The sequence below is a fragment of the Glycine soja genome, chromosome 15, assembly GCF_004193775.1.
Source record: "Glycine soja cultivar W05 chromosome 15, ASM419377v2, whole genome shotgun sequence".
Classification (NCBI taxonomy): Eukaryota; Viridiplantae; Streptophyta; class Magnoliopsida; order Fabales; family Fabaceae; genus Glycine; species Glycine soja.
In genome coordinates, this window is record NC_041016.1 from 31,798,972 (window position 1) to 31,821,514 (window position 22,543).

At 35.0% G+C, this 22,543-nt stretch overlaps 1 pseudogene; it reads left to right on the forward strand.

Moving 5' to 3' along the window:
* Positions 1-21,855, forward strand: part of LOC114386068 — a 138,572-nt pseudogene extending 116,717 nt beyond the window's left edge.
* Positions 21,856-22,543: the final 688 nt, after the last annotated feature.

The window sequence follows — 22,543 nt, forward strand, 5'->3', positions numbered from 1 at the left end:
CACCATAGTTAGGGTCAGGGAACCTAGCTATGAGGATATCTGCCTGTCCCTGTTGCATGCTGTTTTTTCTTCAAAGAAAATTATGTTTTAACTAATAGGATGCGATATATATATATATATATATGTATTGTGATGAATGATATTGTTGTGGTTGCTTGATTTGTGTTGTTTGAAGACCTATGAGTGTGAATCTCAAGCATGAAAGATATATATGTATATATGTGTGAAATGCAATTTGTTGTTGTTGTTGATAATGTCATTGAGACGAGATGATATTTATGTTGAGAATGACATGGAAATGGAATGTTGATTGATGTTGGAAATGCATTAGCATGTGCATGTTGTGTATGTTCGTGGGGGGCACTGTGCACTGACCTTCCAGGGTCTTTGGCACTAGCTTTTGGCCATGAACATATGTCGTATGGAGTGTATGTCATGGGGGGTAGAGTGCACTGACCTTGTCGGATGGCCCAGACGTGGGTAACTAGCGTGGTTAGAGAATCTAAGCATTTCTGAGGGAATGCTTAGGTGCTTTAATTGGTCCATGGTCTTTGGCACTTACTTTTGGTCGTGATCATAGCTCATACGACACAGGAAATAGAGTAATTGTGGCCAAGTGTACTTTATACTAGGGGGCTGTCACCTGGTAGGGAACACCTTTGGGCTCCCAGGTTGATCACCTATGGGAGGGGGGCTATTACGTGCACAACTGGGTGGTCTCGACAAACTCAGCATAGTTCCCTAAGTGAGAGTGTCGTGTGGACACGCTTAGGCTATTTCCTGAGATTTGGTTGTTTTTGGTACGTACCACATTGCATCTAAGTGCTGAGTCAGTGCATGCATCATTCTGTGCAGTCTCGATTGGGTCCATGGATGGATGATGAATAATTGTTGGATGTGGATGATGAATATTTGTTGGATATGAGTGTTGAATAATGAATATTGTGTATGCTCATCATGTTTCCCTATGTTCCTTGCTAATTGTGGTTATTTGGAATTGGTATTGGTTCTTTTTATAATGAACTCACCCTTGCAATTTTATATCGTGTGGTTGATACCTGTGATGATCACGAACCTTGTTCGTGGGAGCAGAATGACAGTGGCAGGGTGCAGGGAGTAAGATTCTGGTGAGGAGCCGCCGAGCCGACGTGATGACGTTGGCGTTATTTTGGGAGAGAGTTGTGTTTTGTAATCAACTCCTCCGTAGTTGGTTTTTAAGTTTTATTTTGTTGAGTTAAAGATGTAAAACTTGGACTTTAATTATATTTATGAACAAATTTAATTTTTGTTATGTGTATGACGCGTACCGAATTATTATTTCTATATAATTATGCATATTTACTTAAGTAATGGTGTGTTGTTGGATGAATTTATGTTGTGACAAAATCACTTCTATTTTCATAAGCAAAAATTAAGGGAGTTCTTTTTATAAAAATTGAAATTATTGAATATTAGAGTGTGGATACCGTAGCGACGAGGCGGGTCGTTACAGGCATCATCAAAGTCTTTGCTTCTACAATCTCCCCCTTTTTGATGATGACAATTTAATTCCTGAAATCAAGATCAAGATAGAATATACACAAGATAGAACGTTCACTCATCCCATACTCCCCCTATGTTTTGGAATTTATGATCTCTTGATTTCTAAGCTTCTCTAAGCCCCGTTTCTCTCCCCCTTTGGCAACATCAAAAAGCCAAAGTATGTGGAAATTAACATAAGGCAGAAAATAACACAGCCATAATCATTCACAAGTCAAAATCAAACATAATTCAGTCATAAAATACTAAGTGCCAAATACTTAAATATAACCAAAGTTCAGAGAATAATGTCATAAAAACATAGCCAAATACACGACGTAAAATTAAATATAATAATAATCTAAATCTATGAAGATGTTGGAGGAAGATCGAAGCACTGACAAACATAACTTATATCCTTTTCAAGCTGAGTGATGCGGGTATCCATGCCTGCAAAGCGAGCATCAATGGCATCAATACGACCATCCAAGGAATCAAAGCGCTCACCAACATAGGTGTGGAGGCCTCGTAACTCCGAAAGAACTTCATGCATGAGGGCTGAGGAGTCATCTCGTTGAGGCGAAGAAGAGGGAGTGCGTTCATCTTACGGAGGTTGCACATCCTTCTTCAACCATTTCCCATCCATGTCCTTATGGTAGTCGAAGGAGGTTACTGCACCGACACCAATAGCAAAGGAGTGTTTGACTTTCAGAAAGGGCTCATTATCCAAGGGAATTTGAAAATGATGAAGAAACAAAGTAACAAGCTATGGATAAGGCAGAGGTGCATTTGATCGCAATGCCTTATGCATGCAATATCTGATCAAATGGGTCAAGTCGATCAGACGACCGATGAGAAAAGCCCACATCAAGATTAAATCCTCTTCAGAGGCTTGAGCTAAGTTTGATGATCTGGTAAATAGAATGCGAACAATGATGTAGTGCATGATGCGACAATCGAATGTCAATGAATTGGCAAGCAATTTGTCGGTCATATCCGCCTGATCATTGCAAACCATACGGCGGGCATCAAGACTGGAGTAATAAAACTTCCAGTCATCAACAATGGTGCCCTCAAAAGGTGCACCCTGACTAGGTAGTTGTGTCAGAGAAAAGAAAATAGACTCATCAATAATCATAGGTATGCCATGCACCTCAGAAATTAATGTGCCACCTTGAATTTGCAAATTTGAATAAAAGACTCGAACTAATTCAGGATAATATGGTAATTTTAATGACATAAATGGAATCAGACCAATGTTTTGAAACACTTGGTAGCAATCAAATGCTTCCCCATCAAAGAATTCTAGGTCAAGATATTTGGGATCAAGAATTGGATGAGATTGAAAGAGAGAGGAGTATCGGATACGCTGTTCATTAGATGAAAACAATGTAGAGGATGACAAGGAAGGTGGAATTGGTGTCGGGGATGCTCCGGTGGCTCTGGGACGAGGTGGTCTAGTTGCCGCAGCAGAGGTGGATGAACCCTTGCGCTTCCTAGATGATTTGGCCATTTGATGAAGTTATTGAAGATTTTTATCGGTTGGAATGAAAGAGAATCGAAAATGATGAAAAATGGGCTTTGTGGGAGGTGATTTGGTTGAGAAACGAGTGAGATATGATGGTTGGAAGTTTTGGGAGAAAGGGGGCGCCGTAGCTTGAAGTTTTCGTGAATGCAGCTTCTGAAACGTGCCTATTTATAGAAGATGACATTTTGTAATCGATTACAAGGTTTGATAATCGATTACATGAGCACTTAGCCTTCTGGTAATCTATTACAGGCTGTTGTAATCAATTACACGTAATGGTAATCGATTACCAGAACACTAACTAGGCTTTTTCCTTAAAAAATTATCTATGTCTATGCTAAAAACATCTAACTATATCAATCATCAATACTAATATTCATTTTAATTCAATCAAACAAGTATCAATCACACAATAACACACCAATCAAACACAATCAAAATCTTAGAATCAAATACAATCAATCAATCATCAAACATAAATATTTCAATCAACCAATCAATCCTTATTTATCCAAATCACTAATATCTAATAGGTCTAATTCTCTTCTAATGGAAAAGAATGTTTCTTTGGGGAGAGATTTTGTGAAGATATCAGCAAGCTGGTTCTTTGTATCAACAAATTCTAGCACACAATCTCTCTTCAAAACATGATCTCTTAGAAAATGGTGTCTAATTTCTATATGTTTGGTTCTAGAATGTTGAACTGGATTTTTGGAAAGATTGATTGCACTTGTATTATCACACCTAATAGGTATATGGTCGAGAAGGATTCCATAGTCAGAGAGTTGTTGCTTCATCCATAAAATATGTGCACAACAACTGCCGGCAGAAATATATTCCGCTTCTACAATGGATAAAGCAACACTATTTTGTTTCTTACTATACCAAGAGACTAGAGCAGATCCAATGAATTGACAAGTTTCACTTGTGCTCTTTCTATCTATTTTAAAACCGGGAAAGTCTAAATCAGAGTATCCTATTAAGGTGCATGTGGCATTCCTAGGATACCATAAACCTATATTCATAGTGCCTAACAGATATCTTATGATTCTTTTAACGACACTAAGATGTGACTATTTGGGATTTGATTGAAATCTAACACACATACACACACTAAACATTATATCAGGTCTCCTTGCGGATAAATAAAGAAGGGATCCAATCATACCTCGATATTGCTTAACATTGATTGATCGGTTTCATCTTTATCTAAATAGTTGTTGGATCAAGTGGCCGCAGAATAATTAAGAAGGAGGGGTTGAATTAATTATTAATGAACCTTTACTAATTAAAAATCTATCCTTCTTAATGTTACTAAAATCAATTAGGCTTTTACTATAATGTTAAGAAAGTAAAGAACAGAAATAGAAACTTAACCAAAAGTAAAAGCGATAATTAGAGTGCACAGCAAAAATTAAAAGTGTAGGGAAGAAGAAGACAAACGCGAGAGTTTTATACTGGTTCGGCAACAACCCGTGCCTACATCCTGTCCCCAAGCAACCTGCGGTCCTTGAGATTTCTTTTCAACCTTGTAAAAACCTTTACAAGCAAAGATCCACAAGGGATGTACCCTCCCTTGTTCTCTTTGAACAACCAAGTGGATGAACCCTCCACTTGAGCTGATCCACAAGAGATGTACCCTCTCTTGTTCTCAGTCACAATAACCTAAGTAGATATGCCCTCTACTTGTACCACAAAGGATGTACCCTCCAATGCATTAAGACAAAGTTCTCAGGCGGTTAGTCCTTTGAAACTTTGTGAAGGGGAAACAAAAGATATCTCAGGCGGTTAGTCCTTTGAAATCTTTTGTTTATGGGAAAGGGAAGGATCAAAAGAATTTTCAGACTGTGTCATTTTGAATTCTTTGACAAGGGAGAAGGGAGACACAAAAGAATTCAGACGGTTAGTCCTTCATTCTTTTGGAAAAGGGAGAAGAGAGACACAAAAATAATTCAGGCGGTTAGTCCTTGGCGAATTCTTTTTGGCAAAGGGAGAAGAGAATGAAAAATATGAATAGCACACTTTTGTTTTCTGTAAAAGAACATGGTTTAGAAACCAGAAAACTTTGAAGGCTTTGGGCAAAGGAAAAAGAAGAAGTAGATGTTCAAAAGTTAATTGGAAAAGTTGTAATTGTTAATTTTTAAAATACAAGTCAAGGTCTTGCTTTTATAGACTCTTCATGTTTGGTCAAGAAAACCATTAGAAGAGTTATAACCTTTAGAAAAACCTGGAAACCATTGGAAGAGTTATATCTCTTGATTTTTATTCAAAACTTTTCATTGGTAATTGATTACCAAAAACATGTAATCGATTACACAAATCATTTTATGAAAAGATATGACTCTTCACAATTGATTTTGAATTTCAACGTTCAGATGCACTGGTAATCGATTACCAATATCTTGTAATCGATTACACCATTTTGAAATCAATTGGAATGTTGCAAATTCAGTTGAAAAACTTTTGAAATCAAACTTTTCCACTGGTAATCGATTACAGGAAACTGGTAATCGATTACCAGAGAGTAAAAACTTTGGTAACTTAGAAAATTTTGAGAAAAACTCTTTTGAAAAACAAAGTTGTGCTATGTTTGTTTTTTGAAAAATCTTTTCAATACTTCCCTTGTGAAGTCTTCTTGATTTCTTCTCTTGAATCTTGAATTCATCTTCTTTTGAATCATGAAATCAAACTTCTCTTGATTCTTGAATCTTCTTGATTTCTTCTCATGAAGCTTGAAATTAAACTTGATCTTGAATTTTTTGACTCAATCTTGAAATCATTCTTTGGTCTTTTTGTCATCATCTTTGTCATTATCAAAACTACTTGAATCAACTTGATTCATCATCATGAAGCTTGCTTCTACAATAGAAAGCAGTGCTCATTGGTGTAGCCATGTGCTTAGCATTTTCCATCCCGAATCTATGAATTAACTCTTTGCAGTACTTAGATTGATTGACAAAAATTCTAGTCTTGGTTTGTTTAATTTGTAATCCAAGAAAGAAATTAAGTTCTCCCATCATTGACATTTCAAACTCACTTTGCATGTCATGAGAGAATTCCTTGCACAATAATTCATTAGTAAATCAAAAAATAATATCATCAACATAAATTTGAACCAATAAAATATCATGTAATTTTCTCTTTATGAAAAGAGTAGTATCTACTTTGCCTCTAGAGAAATCCTTTTCTAAAAGGAACTTACTCAGACGCTCATACCAAGCCCTAGGGGCTTGTTTTAAGCCATATAAAGCCTTTTTTAATCTAAAAACATGATTAGGCTTGTCTGAGTTTTCAAATCCAGGGGGTTGATCTACATATACTTCCTCTTGAATAAAGCCATTTAAGAATGCACTTTTACATCCATTTGATAAAGCTTAAAGTCCATTATGGATGCATAGGCTAATAACATTCTGATGGCTTCTAATGTAGCAACTGGAGCATATGTTTCCTCATAATCTATCCCCTCTTCTTGATTATATCCTTTGGTGACTAATCTAGCCTTATTTCTAATAGCTATGTCATTTTCATCTAATTTATTTCTAAACACCCATTTTGTCCCAATGATTGGATAGTTTTCAGGTTTCTCAACTAACTTCCAAACATTATTTCTTTCAAATTGGTTTAGTTCTTCCTGCATAGCTATTATCCAATTTTCATCTATTATGAATTCATTTAAATTTTTAGGTTCAATCATAGATACAAAAGCCATGTTATTACATAAATCTTTGAGAGAGTGTCTAGTTGTTACCCCTTTTGAGATATCACCAATAATGTTGTCAAGGGGATGATCTCTTGAAGCTTTCCACTCTCTTGGAAGATCATTATTTGCTTTGACTTCTACTGGAGGATCTTCATTGCTTCCTTCTCCTTTTCCTTTAGAATCTTCTCCATGAATATGCATTTGTTCTAAAGATTCTGCAATATCATCTAAAATATCCTTTCTTGGAGAAATAGCATTAGACTCATCAAAGGAAACATGAATCGATTCTTCAATTGTCATTGTTCTCTATTATATATTCTATAAGCTTTACTATGCAAAGAATAACCAAGGAAAATTCCTTCATCTGATTTAGCATCAAACTTTCCTAAGTTTTCTTTTCCATTGTTTAATACAAAACATTTGCAACCAAAAACATGAAGATGTGAGAGGTTTGGTTTCCTACCATTGAACAGTTCATATGGAGTTTTCTTTAAAATGGGTCTTATTAAAGCCATATTCATGATATAGCATGCATTATTAATGGCTTTAGCCCAAAAATATTTTGGAAGAGGAGTATCATTTAATAAAGTTCTAGCAATTTCTTCCAAAGACCTATTTTTCCTTTCAACAACTCCATTTTGTTGAGGAGTTCTAGGTGTAGAAAACTTATGTTCAATGCCATGCTTATCACAAAATAAATCAAATTCTTTATTTTCAAGCTCTCCCCCATGATCACTCCTAATAGATATAATTTTAATATTTTTCTTATTTTGAATAACTTTTGCAAGTTTCCTAAATGCTTGAAATGCATCATTCTTATGAGTGATAAATAGTGTCCAAGTATATCTAGAATAATCATCAACAATGACAAGTGCATAATAGCTTCCACCAAAACTCATAATTCTAGAAGGACCAAACAAATTCATATGTAACAATTGTAATGGTTGAGTAGTTGAAACAATGTTTTTGGATTTGAATGAAACTCTAGTTTGTTTTCTCTTTTGACATGCATCACACAGTCTATCTTTTTCAAATTTTAGTTTAGGTAAACCAACAACTAAATCTTTTTAAATCAATTTATTTAAGTGTTCCATGTTTATGTGAGCAATTCGTTTATGCCATAGCCAAGGATCATCATCTTTGCTAAGAAAACATTGATTATTATCTAGTTTTTGACTAAAGTCTATCATATAAACATTGTTGACTCTAAACCCTATATGCTTTATATTAGTATGATGTTTATGTTCAATGAGACATTTTTGAGAATCAAATGATACTAGATAGCCTTTATCACATAATTGACTAACACTAAGCAAGTTGTGCTTAAGGCCTTCAACAAGTAGAACATTTTCAATGGACTTTGAATAATTCATACCTATTTTTCCAACTCCAAGAATTCTACCTTTTTTGTTGTCACCATAAGTTACATGTCCACTTTTCTTGGGAGAGATATGTGTGAACTATGATGCATCTCCTGTCATATGTTTTGAGCACCCCCTATCTATGTACCACTTTTTCTTCAATGGTTCCTACAAGATTAACATTATGACTTAGGTACCCAATTTTTATTGGGTCCTTGAGTGTTAGTGTGAACAATGGATCTTTTTGGGACCCAAATCATCTTAATGTTGTTACAATTTTTCTTAAAATAGCATGTAGATGTTCCATGTCCTTTTCTTCCACAATAACAACATGTAATGAAAGGAGAATTATATTTTTGTGAGGAAGAAAAGAAACTTTTGTAAAACTTTTGTTGTTTTTCTGGTTTGTATCCAATTCCTGCTTTATCAAGAATACATCTTTGATTTCTTAATATGACATCTAGGTTATTCTTGCCAATAGAAAATTTTGCAAGAGTTTTTCAAATTTTTAATTTCTTCTACATATTTGCTACAACATTTACATGAATTTACTTTTTCATTAGTCATAGTAGAAACATGAACTTTATCACTAGATTTAGAGATTGAAACTTCAGTTTTAAGAATATCTATTTCTTTGTTTAATTTTGAAATTTCTTTCTCTAAATCTGAAATTGTTTTCTTAGATGAAGAAACAAGTTTTGCTAGTTTAATTGATTCACTATGTAATTCAGCAAATGCATCTTGTAACTCATCAAAAGAAATAGATTTGTTAGAAGATGTTACCTCTTCGTCGCTTTCATAGTTTTTGCCCATTAGACATAGATTAATCATTTCTTTTTTAGAATCATCAGACGATTCAAAGTCGTTATCATCCCATGTGATGTAGGCCTTCTTTGCCTTCTTTTCTCCAATAGTCTTCTTTTCAGACTTCTCTATTCTTTTCTTAAAGATTGGACAATCAGCCCTCAGATGTCCGGGTTGATTGCACCTAAAGCATTTTGGAGTTTGAAATGACACTTCAGTCCTTCTTTTAGGTTTGAAGTTTTGTCTTCTTTAATTTCCTCTCATTCTAATAAATTTGTTGAATCTTTTGACAAAGAAGCTAAGATCTTCATCTTCATCTAAGTCAATTGAATTTTCTATGTCACTTTCCTCTTGGATTGAAGATGAGGCTTTAAGAGCAATTCCCTTCTTTTGTTTATCATTTTCTTCATGTTGATTTAGTCTTTGCAACTCCATCTCATGTTCCTGTAATTTTCCAAATAGTGTAGAAAGAGACATAATAGACAAATCTCTAGATTATGTGATGGTTGTTACCTTTGGTTGCCACTCTCTACTTAGACATCTTAACACTTCATTTATGAGATCCTCATTTGGAAATATTCTTCCTAATGATGCAAGATGATTAACTATATGTGTGAATCTTTTTCTGCATATCTTGTATACTTTCATTTGTCTTCATCCTAAATAATTCATACTCATGAGTTAGAGTATTATTCCTAGATCGTTTGACATCAGTTGTTCCCTCATGTGTGACTTGTAAAGTGTCCCACATATCCTTAGCACTCTTACAATTTGAAACCCTGAAATATTCATCCATTCCTAGAGCAAAAGTAATGATGTTTTTAGCCTTTAAATTGTACTGCACTAATCTTCTTTCATCTTCAATCCACTCTTCTCTAGGTTTTTCTATTGTTGCATTTCCAGCCACCATGATGGGTACATAAGGTCCTACTTATATGGCTTCCCAAATGTTTAAGTCTATTGCCTCAATGAAGATTTGCATTCAGGTTTTCCAGTAGTAGTAACCATCTCCATTAAAAATAGGAGGCCTATTTATTGAATTTCCTTCTGGGAATAAGAAGTTTCCTGAGGCCACTATTCTTGAAGCTTCTAAACTTTATACAAGAATGAATCTCTGATACCACTTGTTAGACAAGTGGCCTCAGATATCTTAAGAAGGGGGGTTGAATTAAGATATTACAAACTATTTCCCCAATTAAAATTCTACTTTGATTTTAATGCAAGTTCCAAGTTCCCTTAAAGATAGATTTCTAAAAGATGATTCAAAATAACTAATCTGAATGTAAATGTAAAGCAACAATAAATAAAAGAGTTTAAGGGAAGAGAAAGTGCAAACTCAGTTTTATACTAGTTCGGCCTTACCCTTGTGCCTACGTCCAGTCCCCAAGCAACCCGCTTGAGATTTTCACTATCTTGTAAAAACCCTTTACAAGTTCTGAACCACACAAGGACATCCCTTCCTTTGTGTTCAGATTGCTTTACAACAAGAGATCCTCGGTCTCTTAATCCCTTTTCAAAAGTAAGAAGAAGAGAAGAAGAAATCTCTCTTGAAAGAGATAGATTCAACAATGAAGCATTCAAATAATTCCTTATTGAATTGCAAGTGTTTTAGCCAAGGAATGTTTTAGAGGATAAGACAATTTTTCTTTTGAGAGGATAAGACTTTTTGTTCAGAAAAGCTCTAAGCAAATTCGTGTTCCAAGTCACATATAAATAGACCTTTGATGGCCATTCAAAAACCATTTGAACAGATGTGATTCTTGCAAAATATTTTGAAAATCTCCTCTGGTAATCGATTACAAGACTTGTGTAATCGATTACAGGCTTTAAATTTGAATTAAAACGTTCAATAACTGCCGGTAATCGATTACCATCCATGTGTAATCGATTACTGGGTGTAAAATTTGAATTCAAATTTCTAATAGCTATTATAAATAGTTTCAACTGCTGGTAATTGATTACAATACTCATGTAATCGATTACATGCTTTCAAAAGTATTCAAAATAATTTTAAAAGCATTTCAAGAAGTATTTTGACCACTCGTAATCGATTACATCCTTTGGTAAATGATTACCAGAGAGTAAATCTTTTGTAAAAACATTTTAGCTTAAATTCTTTGACCAAACCTCTTGTTGTTTCAACTTCAAATTCCCTTCCTAAGTCTCTAGAGATTATCTTGATCATATATCTTGAATTTCTTGGATTCTTGTCTTGAATTAACCTTGAGAAGCGTATGATCCTCTTGAATTAAACTTGAGAAGCGCATGATCCTTTGGCATCATCAAAACATCAAAGTCTTTGCTTCTACAGATTTTGGGCCCATGGGCTAAGTATGAGCCCACTTATCTTTGTACATATTAGATTAGGATTTCATTATTTTTGGGCCTTGTATTTAGGGCTCCATAATGTAGGTAGGGTACCCTAGAAATGTAGGATTTTTCAGCCCTTGTATTTTAGGGCACCTAGACTAGTTTTTGTATTAGGGGTAGTTTGGTAATTTCACATGCATTAAGTGAATATTTGATGTGTGTGTTGAGAAATAAATTTAATTGAATTGGGAGAAGCCCAATCCAATTAAATTTTAGAGGGGAGGTGAGCATTTGCTTGCTACACCCCATTGCCACATCATATAGTCACATTTTGTGCATGTCCTTCATGCTTTACATGTCTCATGACACCTAAGCACACTTAGTCGAGAATCTTGGACTTGATCTTGGATTAGTGGACTAAACCATAGCTAAAATTCACTAATCATAATTAGTGAAATTTTGGCTCCAAAATTTGGCTCCATAAATTCAATTTCAAATTCAAGTGAAATTTGAATAGAAATTCAAATTTCCCTCCAATTTTGTGTGACACGTAGGCTATAAATAGAGGTCATGTGTGTGCATTTTTTCAACTTTGATCATTTGAAAATTAAAATTCAGATTTTAGAGCTCTTTCAGAGCATAAAATTTCGTGTTCTTCTCTTCCTCTCCCTTCATTCATCTTCTTCTTCCTTCAAGCTCTTCTTCATGGCCTCCTATGGTGGTCAGCTTCTTCTAGCTCATCTTCTCCTTGAAGTGGCATCTCCTCTCTCTCTTCCTTCTCCATTCCGTTGCCATTCATCTTCCAAGAAGCAAAGGAATCCATTGATGAAGAAGATCCTAGGCCTACAAGCTCCAATGGAGCTTACATCACACATGGAGAAGAAGATGAAGAACAAGGAATTAAAGTGAATTGAGCGAACAAAAAGATAGAGGAAGCAAAAGAGCATCACCTAGATGAAGATGCTCTAATACCACATAATGTAGCTCCATGTAGAGCTTGTAGGCCTTGGATCTTCTTCATCAATGGATTCCTTTGCTTCTTGAAGATCAATGCTAGCAGAATGGAGAAGGAGGAAAGGTGATGTAGGCCTTGGATATTCTTCATCAATGGAGTCTTTTGCTTCTTGAAGATCAATGACAGCGGAATGGAGAAGGAGGAAAGGTGATTGGAGACGCCACTTCAAGGAGAAGATGAGTCAAGAACAAACTCACCACCATAGGAAGCCATGAATAAGAGCTTGAAGGTAGGAGAAGATGAGTGGAGGGAGAGAGAGAAGAGGGAGTATGAGGTCTGAACTTTGAAGTCTAATTTCTCAAATGATCAAAGTTACCAAATGCACACACAAGACCTCTATTTATAGCCTAAGTATCACACAAAATTGAAGGAAAATTTGAATTTCTATTCAAATTTCACTTGAATTTGAATTTGAATTTGTGGAGCCAAAATTTCACTAATTATGATTAGTGAATTTCAGATATTGTTCAGCCCACTAATCCAAGATCAAATCCAAGATTCTCCACTAAGTGTGCTTAGGTGTCATGAGGCATATAAAACATGAAGGGCGTGCACAAAGTGTGACTATATGATGTGACAATGTGGTATAGCAAGCAAATGCTCACCTTCCCCTTAGGTTAGTCCTAAATTTATTTGGATTGGGCTTTTCCCAATTCAATTAAATTTCTCTCCCAACACACATCAAATAGTGCACTTAATGTATGTAAAATTACAAAACTACCCATAATACAAAAGGTAGTTTAGGTGCCCTAAAATACAAGGGCTGGAAAATCCTAGATTACTAGGATATCCTCCCTACACTATGGATCCCTAAATACAAGACCCAAAAATAATGAAATCATAATCTAATATGAACAAAGATAAGTGAGCTCATACTTAGCCCATAGGCCCAAAATCTACCCTAAGGCTCATAAGAACCCTAGGGCCTTCTCTTGGATCTCTGGTCCAATCTTCTTGGAGTCTTCTATCCAATGTCCTTGGGGGTAGGATTGCATCGAGACTTCAACATAAAGGAGGCAATGGTGATGATCAATGTAGCTCTTTTATGCACCAAAGTCTCTCCAGCACTCAGGCCAACCATGTCGTCAGTGGTAAGCATGCGTGAAGGTAGAACGATTATTCAAGAAGTGGTGTCAGACACAAGAGAGGTATTGGATGATAAGAAATATGAGATTATGCGACAATATTGCCAAAATAGAGGAGAAAATAACTTAATTGACTCTTAGGCTTATGCACTTTTAACTGATACGGGTTCTTCTGGTGGGGAAATTAGAAAGTTAGAGAACCTAGAGAGGTGAACATCTTGCCATTAGTCAATGTAAATTTAGTGGATGATACAACTTATTTTACAAAAGTAATTAATATTTTTTCAATTTTATGAAAAAACTTTTTAAAGGAAAAAGCAATTATTTATGTAATAAAGAGAGAGATAAGAGAAAGAAAAAAATCATATTATGAATGCACATGCACTTAATTTTTCTTCAATGTCTTGATGGTGGTCGTTAGTTGCCGCCATAATGTTTCTCCTTTTCTTTTGTTCATATACATTATGGTATATCCTAAAATTAAAGGGATAATAATATTAATATGCAAGCACATATATGCAAATTTCCTTCATTTGGCAAAATCCAGAGTGAAAATATTTGGCTTAATTGTTCTACCCCGTAGACGAAAAAATGAACAAGGGATTAAACAAGTGTGCATAAACAATTGCAATAGAATGTAGGTTTAATTATTTTTTTTATCCCTATAGTTACAACAACTTTTTCTTTTCATCCCTATAAGTACACCTTATTTTTGGATCAGCAGGAATAGAATCAAGTTTGAAAACCACACTATGTCTTTTAATTCTGTTCTAAGTAACGTTTTGGCTAGTAATCACCTCACATACTCTCTTTTCAAAGGTAGCATGTCCAACTTCATCCATGACTTTCTTATTTTTAAGAAATTATCGGTTGTCAGTCACCCAAGGAGAGCAATTTTGTGTAAGCAAGTCTCTTGGCTGCTTCTGCCGGCTCCTTGTATAAAATGTAACACGGATGGAACTGCGAGGGTAGTTTGAACATAACTGGAAGTGGAGGTTTCTTCATAGACATATGCCAATTTCCTTGGTGCATTTTCCGGTTACCTTGGGTTTCAATCTGCTTTGTATGCTGAGGTAATGGTTGCTATCTTAGCTATTGAAACGACCTTGGAAAAAGGCTGGAATTTTCTCTGATTGGAATATGATTCTTCCCCGCTGATTAAATCTTACTCTTGCCCCCTTATGGTTCCTTGGACACATTAATTTAATTTTAAACTGCAAAAATATTGAAACAGATGTTGTAAAACTGCCAAAAGATTTTGGTAGTTTTTAATGACTATAAATGTTTAATTACCCTTTTCGGTACTTATAGTTACAACAAATTTTCATTTTCAGATCCTATAGTTTAACACAACCCATTTTAATTTCTATGGTTGTAATTTTTTAACTCTTTCACTCCTCATTGTCTAAAGTCACCTAATTTGTTATATCTAGATTCTTTAAAGAAAAATCTTGGCAACACAACTTTTAACATGCTCTTTTGCATACATTTTTTATTATTGGTTGAAATTTATTGAAAATCACAAATTTTATGGATCACACCTCTCATTTAATGACTCTTGTTCCCGATTTTATAGTTTTCATGAGAGAATGTGTGTTAAGAGAAATGTATTAGAGAATGTGTTGCTAACACTTCTCTTCTTTAAAATCACTTCAAAACATATGTAAAATCACTAAAATATTTTGCGATTTTGCCATAAATTAAAAATAAAGTTTCATTTTTTAAATTTTATTTTTCGTTCTTTCCCTTGCCGTCAAAAGTTTTGTTTTCCTTCTAATAGCTTTCAAATTCTATGTGGCACATTATGGATGTTTCATGCATTAAGAAGAATCACTCATTTCTCATGAATGTGGATGTATTTATTGGACTATTGATAATATAAGATATACTTATTGGTAAGAAAAATTGTCTTTTATAATAATAATAAAAAAACTTATCACTTAAATTGTTTAATGTCATAAATAGTTTTGAAAAAAAATCAAAATTGACATTGTTGATTAAAATTAACCAATTTAATCATTTTTATTAGTTTTGATGAATTAGATATTTTTCTTAGATATAGGAACGGAAATAGGATATCACATCCTCTGTAATTACTCTAATGGTAAAAATTAGTGCAGGTGCATAAGAAATTAGATCCCAACCTCATTCATAAACATAAAAAAATACTATATCACTATGATTATATATATTCAGAGACGGATACAAGGGGGGACAGGCATGGGCCTTACCCCCCTCCCCCTCCTTTAATATATTACTATGATTATATATCACTATGATTATATATATATTACACGTCCTTGTCTTTTAATAATTGATATCCTATAATTTATAGAAACTTTTTGGTGATAGACTTTTTTATTACATTTTCTTATTATTATTGATTGAAAAAAAATAATTTTAATTTTAAGTGTAAAACTAGTAAATATGCTGGTACAAGTTTTTTTTTTTACAGCCATAATATTTATTAATAAGCAAATAAGAAAAAAAATAAGTAGGGAGATGCGAGAGAAGAGAAAACACGAAAGAAGGAGGTCTTTATCTCTCAAACTCCAACGGCACCGTCAACCTCAGACCACCTTCGTTCCACCGGCATCGTCGACCTCAAACCATCGTTGTCATTGCTGGAAGTGTTCGACCTGTCGATGGACAGATTTACCACTCCTCCTTGCCACTTTCATGCGGAAATATTTCAGTTTCAATGACAGCCGCGACCCAACTCTGTTTCACTTTCTCTAAATGGGAACGACACAGCACTAAACGAAAGCACCTACATAACTAATGCTGCTGAAATTAGGTTTTAGTAAAAATGGGCTATTTGGGCCTTACGTTTTTCATTGTTTCTTTTCTCTTTTGGGTATTGTTATTGGCACTACAACTTTTGTTGATGACACTATCCACATGGCTGTATTTTATTCATATTCCAAAACTGTCCCTTGAATAATTGCACAATGAAATCGTATTTTCATTGTGCAGTTGGGGGATGAAAAAAAAATACATAACTAAAGTATGTTTTTATTGTATAAGTGCATAACAAGATTATATTTCTGCCGTGTATTTTTTTCAGCCCCAATTGTACAATGGAAACACAATTCCATTATGTAATTTTTCATCCCCCCAGATAGTACAACAAAATCATGATTTCATTGTATTATTTGATTCCACCCCCAAATAACACACTAGAATCATGATTCCATTTTGTAATTTTACTTTCATCCCCAATGTATATTGAAATCATGATTCTGTTGTGTTGATTAACACAACAAAAGTACGATTTTGTTGTGTTGTTCATTCAAAAACATAACGAAATCATATTGTGATTGTATTGTTTTTCAAAACTTAAAAAATAACACAATGGAATTGTGATTCTATTGTGTTATGGGTTGAAAATCACAACCTGAAATCATATTTTGATTGTGGTGTTTTCCAAAACCCCCCCAAAAAAAACAATATAAGTATAATTTCGTTGTGATTCTCAATCCAAAATGCAACAAAAATGTACTTTCATTGTGTATAAAAAAAACAGAAAAAAATGTCGGGGAAGGGAGAAGGGAAAATGGTGATGAGTAGAAGGGGAAGAGGGAAGATGGGGTGAGAAAAATGTGCAAATGGACTCTTTTGTCAATTCATATTACTTTTTTTAAAAAAGATACTGAGAATATCAACTTGTTTATTTTTTAATTGGTTTATTGGGCTTCACTACAGTTGACTATTAACTTTAGTTTATCTTCTCTTGCTTTAAAAAAATAAATTAAAACATACAATATAATAAAATAAATAAAAATGAAATATAATAAGTTAAATATTAATAGTAATAATAATAATAATAAAATAAATTATTAAAAGCATGACATATAATATAATAAATTAAATAATTATAGTAATAATAAATTAAATAAAGCAAAATATATAATATGATAAACAAAATAATAATACTAATCATTATTAAACTAATCATCTTAAGAGTGAAATTGTATTAATTTTGAGTTTAGTTTTTTTTTTCAAGGTAGGATATAATTTTTTTTAATTTTTTTAATATTGATTGGGTTATGGAGGTAAATTAGTAACCCACTGATTTGACCATTAACTCAATGACTTAATATTTTAACTGAATTGATCACTAGTTCAAATTTTAAAACTACGCCTAAAAGAACAAAATATTTAATTTATGAATTCAATCCAATCAAGTAATAAAAGCATCAATCTGAATTGATCACTAGTTCAATCTTTAATTTTGATCTCTCCAAAGTTATAATTTAGCCTAGATTTTATCCAAGAGAAGTATTACTTGTATAACAAATTATAACAACAAATTATGCCACATTTGTACAACTAAGACAGAGAAAGAGAGAAAAATTTGAGGTGTAATAAATGAAGTGATTGAAAGAGATAGACACAAAAATAATAGGTCAAATGACCTATTTGGTTTCTTATCTTATTTTCTTGGTTCAGTTAGGCATCTAACTTTTTAAAAATTCATTTTGGTCTCCTTGCATCTTATTTCCTTTTCAGAGTAGGACCCACCCACAAGCTTGGTCCCATACCCTTTACCCAAAACCAACCTTGAACTTTCCATGTTTCCTACCACAGTCCAACCTTTACTCCAGGACTTCTCATCCATATTTTATCAATCCCAAGGCTTACCCCACCCCCCCTTCAATCCCATAACCACCAAATTCCTCTTTTACCCAATTCCAAACCAATGAATGTAAAATCATACCGTTACCCTCACATTCAAAAGGAGGCAATGACAAAAATCATTTCGGAGATGTTGAATGAAAGATTGATTGTGCAAAGTCACAATCCTTTTTCTTCCCCAGTGCTGTTGATTTGCTAAAAAAGATGGAACTTGGTGCTTTTGTACGAATTATAGAGCTCTCAATGCCATCACAATCCGAGATCAATTTCTTATTCCAACACTTGATGAATTATTGGATAAGTTACAGAGGGAAACCATTTTTTCTATAATTGATTTACGGTTGGGTTATCACCAAATTTGCGTAGTGCCAAAAGAAACACACAAAACAACTTTTCATACTCATAATTAGGCACTATGAGTTCCTTGTGATGTCATTCGGTCTCACTAATGCTTTGGCAACATTCCAAGCCACCATGAATGATTTTTTGCACCCTTATTTAAGGCGATTTGTGTTGTTGTTTTTTAATGATATGTTGATTTACAATACTAACATTTCTGATCATTTACAACACCTAGTAGTCATTTTTAATTCATTGCAGGAGCACAAGTTCATTGTTAAGATGGTGAAATGCGTTTTTGCAGTGGCCTCAGTTTCATATTTGGGCCATATCATTTCTAGCGAGGGAGTTAAATCGGATCAGGAAAAAAAATTCAAACTAGGATTAGCTGGTAACATTGCAGGTGATTTGTGATTTATTGGAAATACGTTCATCTCGCCACACCTCTCAAAGAGTTGTTAAAAGAACCCACGTTTACATGGACACTGGCAACAAAGTCTACTTTTTTACAACTCAAAAAAGCCATGACTAGTGCTTCTGTGCTTCAACTCCCTTAGTTCAATATTCCCTTTGATTTGGATACAAATGCTTCCTCTATGGCCGTAGGGGTTGTTTTGTTGTAGCAAGGGCATCCTAATGCAATCCTACCTCCAAGGGCATCAGATAGAAGACTCCAAGAAGATTGGGTCAGGGATGTAGGAGAAGGCCCTAGGGTTCTCATGAGCTGTAGGGTAGAATTTGGGCCCATGGGCTAAGTATGAGCCCACTTATCTATGTAAATATTAGAATAGGTTTTTCTTCTTTTGGGCCTTGTATTTTGGCCAATTTTAGGTTTGTAGGGTACTGTCATACCCCAATTTCGTCCGGGGACCATCTATTTGTTGGGATGCGACCTTCGCATGACCGCTTCGAGGAACTTGACACCCATCGTTAGGCAATCCGCGAAGTTCCATGACATGCCGGGAGTCGAAAGGAAGCATTATTGCGCAATCTGTAAAGTTCCATAATATTCTAGAAGCCAAAGAGGGGATGATTGCGTAATCCATAAAGTTTCGTGACATTTCGGAAATAAAACAAGTATCGTTACGTAATTTGTGAAGTTCCGTAATGTTATGGAAAAAGAATCAGCAAAAAAAGGCAAAGGGGGTGTATCTAGTAAACAAGGGTGTGAAAATAGCAATCAGGCCCACTTGGGCCTTCCAGGATGTTCCAACAGAAGGCGGTGCCTTCTGGTGGAAGCAATCCAACTCGCCTGGGCGAGCTGGGCGGCAACCACCTCCCTCTTTTCCCCTATAAATAAGGGAAGTATAGCAGAGCAAATTCGTTCAACCCTCCTGGTATCTGAGATTCACTTAAAATTAGTGAGAACAATTGTTTCCGTGAAGAAAATCCAAGCCGAGGCGCTTCCGTAACGCTTCCGAGATGTTTCCGTGGGCGATTTTGTGAAGATTTTCCATTGTTCTTCATCGTTCTTCGTCGTTCTTCGGTCTTCAACCGGTAAGTTCCCGAAATCGAACCTTTCAATTCATTCTATGTGCCCTTAGTGGTCCCCACTTGTTTTGCATGCTTTTATTTTTATTTCGTTTGCTTTCCATACCCCCTCTTGACGTGCTTTAGTCATTCATTTAAGTCGTTTTCTCGCCTAATCAAAAAATAAAATAAATTTCCACCGATCATTTGAGTTGTAACATCTTTTAATTTCTTTTAGAATAAAATTCGATCGATCTTTCACGCCATAACCACGTTTAAAACCGAAAAGAGGCAAAATAATGATATAATAATAAAAAAATATCTTTAAATAAAATAATTAAAAAAAATCAATCGGACGTTTTTCTTTGGGATTTTCTTTCTTAATCGAATTGAAAAATAACCAAAGTGAAACTAAGGCTAAAATCAACTCACAAATCAAGCTTTTGTCATCACCTAAAAACCATTTTTAAAGGTCCAACGCCTTGAAATGGTCCTCTTCACTTTTATTGGTTAAACATGGACTTTTAAAAGCCTAAAATCAATATGTAGCTTTGTCATCTCTTTCAAAAAACCAAGAGATCATTAATGGTCCAATGCCTTAATGTTTTCTCTCCTTTTAAAAGAATCGAAAGATTGTTTAATGGTCCAACGCCTTAAAATGACCTTTTTTGTTCAATCAAAATATATCTTGCAAAAAAAGGATAAAAACAACTTAACCAACGTTTAGTTCACAAAGAACTACGTAGGTATGATTTTCTTATCACAATTGAGGAATACGTAGGAGCAAGGGAAACACCCTTGTCGGCCACAAAAAGATAAAAAGTATAAAAGGCATAAAAAGATATACAAAGCGTAAAAAAGGCATAAAAAGACATACAAAGCGTAAAAAAGGGAAGATAAAACAAATTGAAGTCATATTTGCACACTTGATTAAAGGCTGTCGTCCCTTGTGACGGACGCATGGGGTGCTAATACATTCCCCGTGCGTAAATACAACTCCCAAACCTTTCACACTTAAAGTTCGTAGACCACGTCTTTTCCGGTTTTTCCGACGTTTTCCTCGAATAAACGTTGGTGGCGACTCCGCACATTTTCCTTTCTTGGAAGACACACCCGTGAGTCTCGCGTCGCCCTCCTGCCGAAGGGTAGGTTGCGACAGGTACCCTACAAATTAAGGGCATCCTACCATACAAGTTAAGGGTACCCTAGTAGTATAGAGTTTTAGCCTTATATTGCAGGGCATTTTGAGTAGTCTTTTGTAGTAGAGACTTTTTTTTTGTATTTTCATGTATTTTTTTTTGGGGGGGGGGTGAGCTTAGCTATTAGAGGGGTATGTGTTCCCATGGGGGTGAGCTTAACTATTGGAGGGGTGTAACACTTGCTCCCCAAGGAAGCTTCTCAAGGAAGCTTTCTTCCTTCATGTATTTTGCCATGAGGGTTAGCTTAACTATTGGAGGGGTGTAACACTTGCGCCCCAAGGAAGCTTCTGAAGGAAGTTGCTCAAGGAAGCTTTCTTCTTTCATGTATTTTGGCATGGGGTGAACTTAGCTATTGGAGGGGTGTAACACTTGCTCCCCAAGGAAGCTTCTCAAGGAAGCTTTCTTCCTTTTTAGCTATTAGAGGGGTGTAACACTAGCTTCTCAAGGGAGCTACCTAGGCTATAAATAGAAGCATGTGTTAACTCTTGTGGTAACTTTGATGAATGAGAAACTTGTGAGACTCACTTCAAAGTTCAACTTCTCTCCTTCTCCTTCAATTTCCATGCCCCCCTCTCTCTCATTCTCTTCTTCCATTGAAGTTTCATCTCTAAGCTTCTTATCCAAGGCACTCTCTTGGTGGTGAAGTTTCTCCTTCCATGGCTTATTCTCTAGTGGATGTCGCCTCCTCTCACCTCTTCTCCTTTATCTTGCGCTGCAACTCCATGGCTGAAAATCACCATTGAAGGACCTTAGTGAAGCTTGTTAGTGCTTAGCTTTACTGAGTTTTAAAAGATTGGCTAAAATTTTGTTAAAACATAAGCACTTAGACAATGAAGGAAAGCTGGAGTTGCTGCACATGATGTCTAACATTATGTCAAGGAATCAGATCGGGCTGCACAATGCACAAGGCAAGATAAAATGTCAAATGAAGAATTGAAGCTGCAGGATCCACGATGTCGGATACAATGTCCAGGACATCCTGCCCGAAAATACTGGACACATAAATCTGTTATATCTTTAACAGATTAATGTGCAGTCAGCAACAGATTAGGCGATCTATCTTTAGGAACGAATTAAAAGATAATTAAAGTTCGAATTACAAACTTGAATAGTTCGTTCAGGGATTAAAGATTAAAGATAAAAACTAAAAGATCAAACTTTATCTTTTAGATCTTTAAGTGCAGATTTTTCAGGAGAATGATAGATCTTATCCAGCACAAGTTGTTACAGCCCAGATACGCACAATGCTATATAAACATGAAGGCTGCACGATTTTTCCACCAAGTCCGAGATTGAAGAGTTATTTTGTGAGTTTTTGGGACTTGAGTGTTTTGTGAGCCACCTTGATGTTACCCTACCATCAAGTGTTGGACCTGAGTGTGTAGAGTTGATCTCTATTGTTCAGAGAGCAATCTCTGGTGTGTCTTTGATTTATTTGTAAACACGGGAGAGTGATTGAGAGGGAGTGAGAGGGGTTCTCATATCTAAGAGTGGCTCTTAGGTAGAGGTTGCATGGGTAGTGGTTAGGTGAGAAGGTTGTAAACAGTGGCTGTTAGATCTTCGAACTAACACTATT